This window comes from Podarcis tiliguerta (assembly GCF_965153285.1).
Source record: "Podarcis tiliguerta genome assembly, chromosome: 4".
NCBI lineage: Eukaryota > Metazoa > Chordata > Lepidosauria > Squamata > Lacertidae > Podarcis > Podarcis tiliguerta.
The window spans coordinates 100621069-100627370 of NC_139537.1; the positions used below are offsets into that span (position 1 = coordinate 100621069).

Below are 6302 nucleotides of genomic sequence, written 5' to 3' on the forward strand. Positions count from 1 at the left end.
TATATAATAGTTTAGAGTTGATTATGTCAGTTAAGTGTCTTCTGTCCACCTTGACAGATTGTCTCAGAGTCAGCCGTGGGCAGTTGCTGATGCTCAGAACTGACTTGCTGTGATGCCATTTGATCCAATGGGTTGAGGTCACCCATGTGACTAGGTTGATGACATCATGTAGATATATCTGTCATGACTGTGTCATAATGCTACATCTGGTTGATGTTGTAATAGACACTCATGGACAAAATCCCAAGCGACTTCACAGACAATAGGATTAAACAGCTCTCTGGGCAATGAGGCCAAGAGCAAAGAAAGCAAAGAAAAGGAAGGAAAGTGGAGCCACGAAGCAGATACAGAAAATCTAAAAGGTGCTGAAAAACATAAAAACAAGGTGAATGACACCCCCCCCCCCGCTGCCTGTAATTTAACTGACTGCTTCAAATATGCTAATTTGAAAGTGAGTGCCAAACCTAGAGAATATTCAGTGCACCTTCAGCCAGAAGAAATATTTCCTGCCTTCTTTAACAAGTTCCTGGACTTCTGCTTTCTAATTTGGTTTAAGGCGCATAGCAAAAATCAATGAGATTACTGGATGGCAAGAAAAGTCCTGGGCTATTAAAAGTGCATTTAGTAATGATAGATGTCAATATTTAGTCAAGGAAAAAAAATTAAAGCCCATTTTATTCTTAATACATTTTCATGTGGCCTGTCATAGCTGACAGATGGCTTATCTCTTGGAGTACATCTGCAGTGTTCTGAAATAAATAGACTGCTGTCTTCAGGCTAGCTGGTAAAAAGTGCACAGCACCCAGAGCCAGAAATAAAGAGGCAAGACACAAGTAAGTGGGTTGAACGAGGACTACAATTTTTTAAACTTCAAGGCAGATATGATGAGAGACTGCATGGGATGCTAGCTCTTCATGGATTAGTCCCACAGCTGGCCTGGTCAACTAACTGAGATGGCCTGCTGGCATGACTTGGCTCCCTCTAGAAACAGCAACTGTTACAGGTTCACGTAGCAGGAAGACATAACTTCTTTTTAGGTAGATTTTATCACGTTGGGCCACCTTCAGTCTTGTTCCAGTTCTTCCAGACTTCTGAGTGTCCTGCTAGCACCCTTGTCAGCCAAGGTGATGTTTCTGGGCACCTTCCCATACTCATGCTGCCACCGGTATTTCCCGCTGTCTACCTTCTGGCAAAAAGACACAACACAAGAAGAAAGCAAGACGTGAACAAAATGGCCACAGCCAGTTAGTTGACATATCACAGTTAAAGGCCAACCCAAAAGACGGAACATCTCACACGATGTGAAAAACATGCCAGCCATATGGCCAGTCAGGGATGACACCAAAATACCTTCCTCACTCACTGAAAGAGCCAACAGCCAGTCTGCTCCTTTATTCAAGTGTGGGGGTAGATTTGCCTGCCTGATTGCCCTGCCTGTAGCTAAATATAAGTGTGGGCCATGCCTTATCTCCCACAGTCTTATGAGACCTTCAAACCAAACCTCAGATCTTGCAAAACTGAAAGCAATATGCCTGTAACTTCACAGTGTAAGTAAGATCTTTTGGGCTGGGTGGTCCTAGGTAGCATAGAATCATAGAATCATAGAATCATAGAGTTGGAAGAGACCACAAGGGCCATCGAGTCCAACCCCCTGCCAAGCAGGAAACACCATCAGAGCACTCCTGACATATGGTTGTCAAGCCTCTGCTTAAAGACCTCCAAAGAAGGAGACTCCACCACACTCCTTGGCAGCAAATTCCACTGTCGAACAGCTCTTACTGTCAGGAAGTTCTTCCTAATGTTTAGGTGGAATCTTCTTTCTTGTAGCTTGGATCCATTGCTCCGTGTCCGCTTCTCTGGAGCAGCAGAAAACAACCTTTCTCCCTCCTCTATGTGACATCCTTTTATATATTTGAACATGGCTATCATATCACCCCTTAACCTCCTCTTCTCCAGGCTAAACATGCCCAGCTCCCTTAGCCGTTCCTCATAAGGCATCGTTTCCAGGCCTTTGACCATTTTGGTTGCCCTCCTCTGGACACGTTCCAGTTTGTCAGTGTCCTTCTTGAACTGTGGTGCCCAGAACTGGACACAGTACTCCAGGTGAGGTCTGACCAGAGCAGAATACAGTGGCACTATAACTTCCCTTGATCTAGATGCTATACTCCTATTGATGCAGCCCAGAATTGCATTGGCTTTTTTAGCTGCCGCGTCACACTGTTGGCTCATGTCAAGTTTGTGGTCAACCAAGACTCCTAGATCCTTTTCACATGTACTGCTCTCAAGCCAGGTGTCACCCATCTTGTATTTGTGCCTCTCATTTTTTTTGCCCAAGTGCAATACTTTACATTTCTCCCTGTTAAAATTCATCTTGTTTGTTTTGGCCCAGTTCTCTAATCTGTCAAGGTCATTTTGAAGTGTGATCCTGTCCTCTGGGGTGTTAGCCACCCCTCCCAGTTTGGTGTCATCTGCAAATTTGATCAGGATGCCCTTGAGTCCATCATCCAAGTCGTTGATAAAGATGTTGAATAAGACTGGGCCCAAGACAGAACCCTGCGGCACCCCACTAGTCACTCTTCTCCAGGATGAAGAGGAACCATTGATGAGCACCCTTTGGGTCCGGTCAGTCAGCCAGTTACAAATCCATTGAGTGGTAGCAGAGTCAAGACCGCATTTTACCAGCTTCTTTACAAGAATATCATGGGGCACCTTGTCAAATGCCTTGCTGAAATCAAGGTAGACTACATCCACTGCGTTCCCTTCATCTACCAGGCTTGTAATTCTGTCAAAAAATGAGATCAGGTTCGTCTGACATGACTTATTTTTCAGAAATCCATGCTGACTATTGGTGATCACAGCATTCCTTTCTAGGTGCTCACAGACTGTTCGCTTAATGATCTGCTCCAGAATCTTCCCTGGTATTGATGTCAGACTGACTGGGCGGTAATTATTTGGGTCCTCTCTTTTCCCCTTTTTGAAAATAGGGACAACATTTGCCCTCCTCCAGTCTGCTGGGACTTCGCCTGTTCTCCAGGAATTCTCAAAGATGATTGCCAGTGGTTCTGAGATCACATCTGCCAGTTCTTTTAATACTCTTGGATGCAGTTCATCTGGCCCTGGAGACTTGAATACATCTAAACTAGCCAAGTATTCTTGTACTATCTCCTTAGTTATTCTGGGCTGTGTTTTCTCTGCTGAATCATTTGCTCCAAATTCTTCAGGTCGGGCATTGTTTTCTTTATCGGAGAAGACTGAGGCAAAGAAGGCATTGAGGAGTTCAGCCCTTTCTGTGTCCCCTGTTTGCATTTCACCATCTTCTCCTCTGAGTGACCCCACTGTTTCTTTGTTCCTCCTTTTGCTACGAACATACCCATAGAAGCCTTTTTTGTTGCTTTTAACCTCTCTAGCAAGCCTGAGTTCATTCTGTGCTTTAGCTTTTCTGACTTTGTGTCTACACGTGCTGGCTATTTGTTTGAATTCCTCTTTGGTGGTTTCCCCCCTTTTCCATTTTTTGTACACATCCTTTTTTAATCTTAACTCAGTTAAAAGTTCTTTAGATAACCACCCAGGCTTCTTTAGGCACCTTCCATGTTTCCGTCTCATTGGTATTGCCTGAAGTTGTGCTTTTACTATCTCCCGCTTAACAAACTCCCAGCCATCATGAACTCCCTTTCCTTTTAGTATTACTGTCCATGGGATCTCACCCAGCACTTCCCTAAGTTTTATGAAGTTGGCTTTCTTAAAGTCAAGAAATTGAGTCCTAGTATGCTTGGCTGCTCCTTTCCGTTGTATAGTAAACTTCAGAAGAGCATGATCACTTGCGCCTAATGATCCTTCCACTTCTACCCCATTAACCAGGTCATCGACATTGGTTAGGACCAGATCTAAAATGGCTGTTCCTCTTGTTGCTTCTCCCACTTTCTGGACAATGAAGTTGTCTGCAAGGCCAGTGAGGAATCTGTTTGACCTTATGCTCTTGGCTGAGTTTGACATCCAACAAATATCTGGGTAATTGAAGTCCCCCATTACTACTATCTCCCTTCCTTTTGCATGCTTGGCCATCTGTTCCAGGAAGGCATCATCTATGTCCTCCGTTTGGCTTGGGGATCTATAGTAAACTCCCACAATGAGGTCACTATTATTCTTCTCTCCCTTAATTTTGACCCAAATGCTCTCACTTTGGCTTTGAGGTTCTAAATCTTGGATCTCTTCACAGGTATACACATCCCTGACATATAACGCCACTCCTCCTCCTTTCTTGTCTGGTCTGTTTCTCTGAAATAGATTGTATCCCTCCATTTTTACATTCCAATCGTGGGACTTATCCCACCAGGTTTCAGTGATGCCTATTATGTCATATTTAGTTTGCTGTACCACGAGCTCAAGCTCATCTTGTTTATTTCCCATGCTTTGTGCATTAGTGTACAGACATTGAAGTCCATTAGTCATTCCCCCGTGTCTCTTATTTAAGGATTTTTTCCTCCCACCACTAGGTCTGCTTGCTGTTTGCTCCATTTGGTCTATGACATTTGGATGATCATCTTCATCAATTAATAGACTCCTACCTTCAGGAGCACTGTCTCCCTCCCCCACATTAGTCAGTTTAAAGCCCTCCTGATGAGGTTTCTTAGTTTTTTGGCAAAAACATTCCTCCCAACCGTTGTGAGGTGCAGCCCATCGCTTGCCAGAAGTCCATCCTCAAGAAACTGCAGTCCGTGATCTAAGAATCCAAACCGTTCCTGTTTACACCATTTGCGAAGCCAGCTGTTTACTTCCACTATTTTCCTCTCTCTCCCTGGGCCACGTCGTTCAACTGGGAGGACAGATGAGATGACGATTTGTGCATTTAATTGCTTCAATTTCCTGCCCAGAGCCTCGTAGTCTCTTTTGATCTTCTGGAGGCTATTGCTTGCAGTGTCATTGGTTCCCACATGAACCAAGAGGAAGGGGTATTTGTCAGTGGGTTTTATGATTCCTTGCAGTCGTTCAGTTACATCTTGGATCTTAGCCCCGGGGAGACAGCACACTTCCCGAGACATCTTGTCAGGCCCACAGATCACTGCTTCTGTTCCCCTCAGTAAGGAATCCCCTATCACCACTACACGCCTTCTCTTAGGTTTGGTCAGGGTTCTTCCGTGAGCGGTCCAGCAGTGAGAAAATGAAGAGAACAGACATCAATAGGTGGGATTAGACATAACAAAGGTCTTATATATCCTGCACTCTCACATCCGGGAGATGAGGAGATGGCCAGTCCTAGAGAGGGTTGTGCTTCCCTGGAAGGAGCATGTGTGCAGCTTGAGGGTGCTCCTGGCTTCAACACTGCCAATGAAGTCTCAGGTGGCCATGGTAGTTGGGAGTGCCTTTTTCCAGCTATGGCGCCTTGTTGGACAGAAATGACTTGGCTACTGCACTCCATGCTCTGGTACCTTCCAGACTGCATTATTGTTATGTGCTCTGCATGGGGCTACACTTGAAGATGACTTGGAAACTTCAATTGGTCCAAAATGCAGTGGCTAGATTACTAGCTGTGGTTCATTTTGATGCCAAACTTCCCACAACAATTTGGATCCCATATAATCCCTGTTTTAAAACAGCTGCGTTGGTTGTTGGTTTGTTTCTGAGCTCAATTCAAGGTACTCACATTGGTGTTTAAATCCTTAAAATGACTCAGTCCCCAGCTATCTGAAAGACAACCTCCATTCCTACAGACCCTCTCAGGTGTTAGGATTAGCAGAGGGGGCCCTCTTGGTAGTTCCCCCATCCTCCAAAGCTCAGGGGATGGTGACCGAGGAGAAGGCATTCTCTGTGGCAGCTCCTAAATTATAGAACTTCTGCCCCACAGAATTGTGCCTGGAGTCTTCATTCTACAGTTTTCGGCAAATGCTGAAGATGCACCTCCTTATCATGGCCTTTGAGACCTGGGATAGACAGTTGCAATAGAAATTATTAAACCCCTATAGCAAATCAGGTTTATTATCAAAATTTACAGACTGTCAGCTGTTTGCAATGAGCAAACAAAACAAAAACAATTGAAATAGCTCAACATAATGGATGCTTCAAGTGGTTTCCCCAAATTCAGCTGAAAAGGCAACTTATACTGGCTTCCCTAGTCTCAACCCGCTGAACAGAATCCCTCACAACAGCACAGATACCACAAGTGTTGTCTCAAGCATACCTGATGCAACTAATCAAGGGCTTCAATAGTTGCGCTTGAGCTGCAACAATGAAATACCTGAACTGGCCAGGGTTTTGCTGAGTGTCAAATTTAGAAATGTTGGAAATATGGTTAAGTCAAGAGAATG

The 6302-nt window shown here is 44.5% G+C and overlaps 1 long non-coding RNA gene across 1 annotated transcript; it reads right to left on the reverse strand.

Moving 5' to 3' along the window:
• Positions 1–838: 838 nt before the first annotated feature.
• On the reverse strand, positions 839–5830 carry LOC310675424. The gene is made up of 2 exons (XR_014510137.1): positions 5227–5830; positions 839–1186 (listed from the first exon to the last, which is right to left on the reverse strand). It is a non-coding gene; the product is annotated as an uncharacterized lncRNA (long non-coding RNA).
• Positions 5831–6302: the final 472 nt, after the last annotated feature.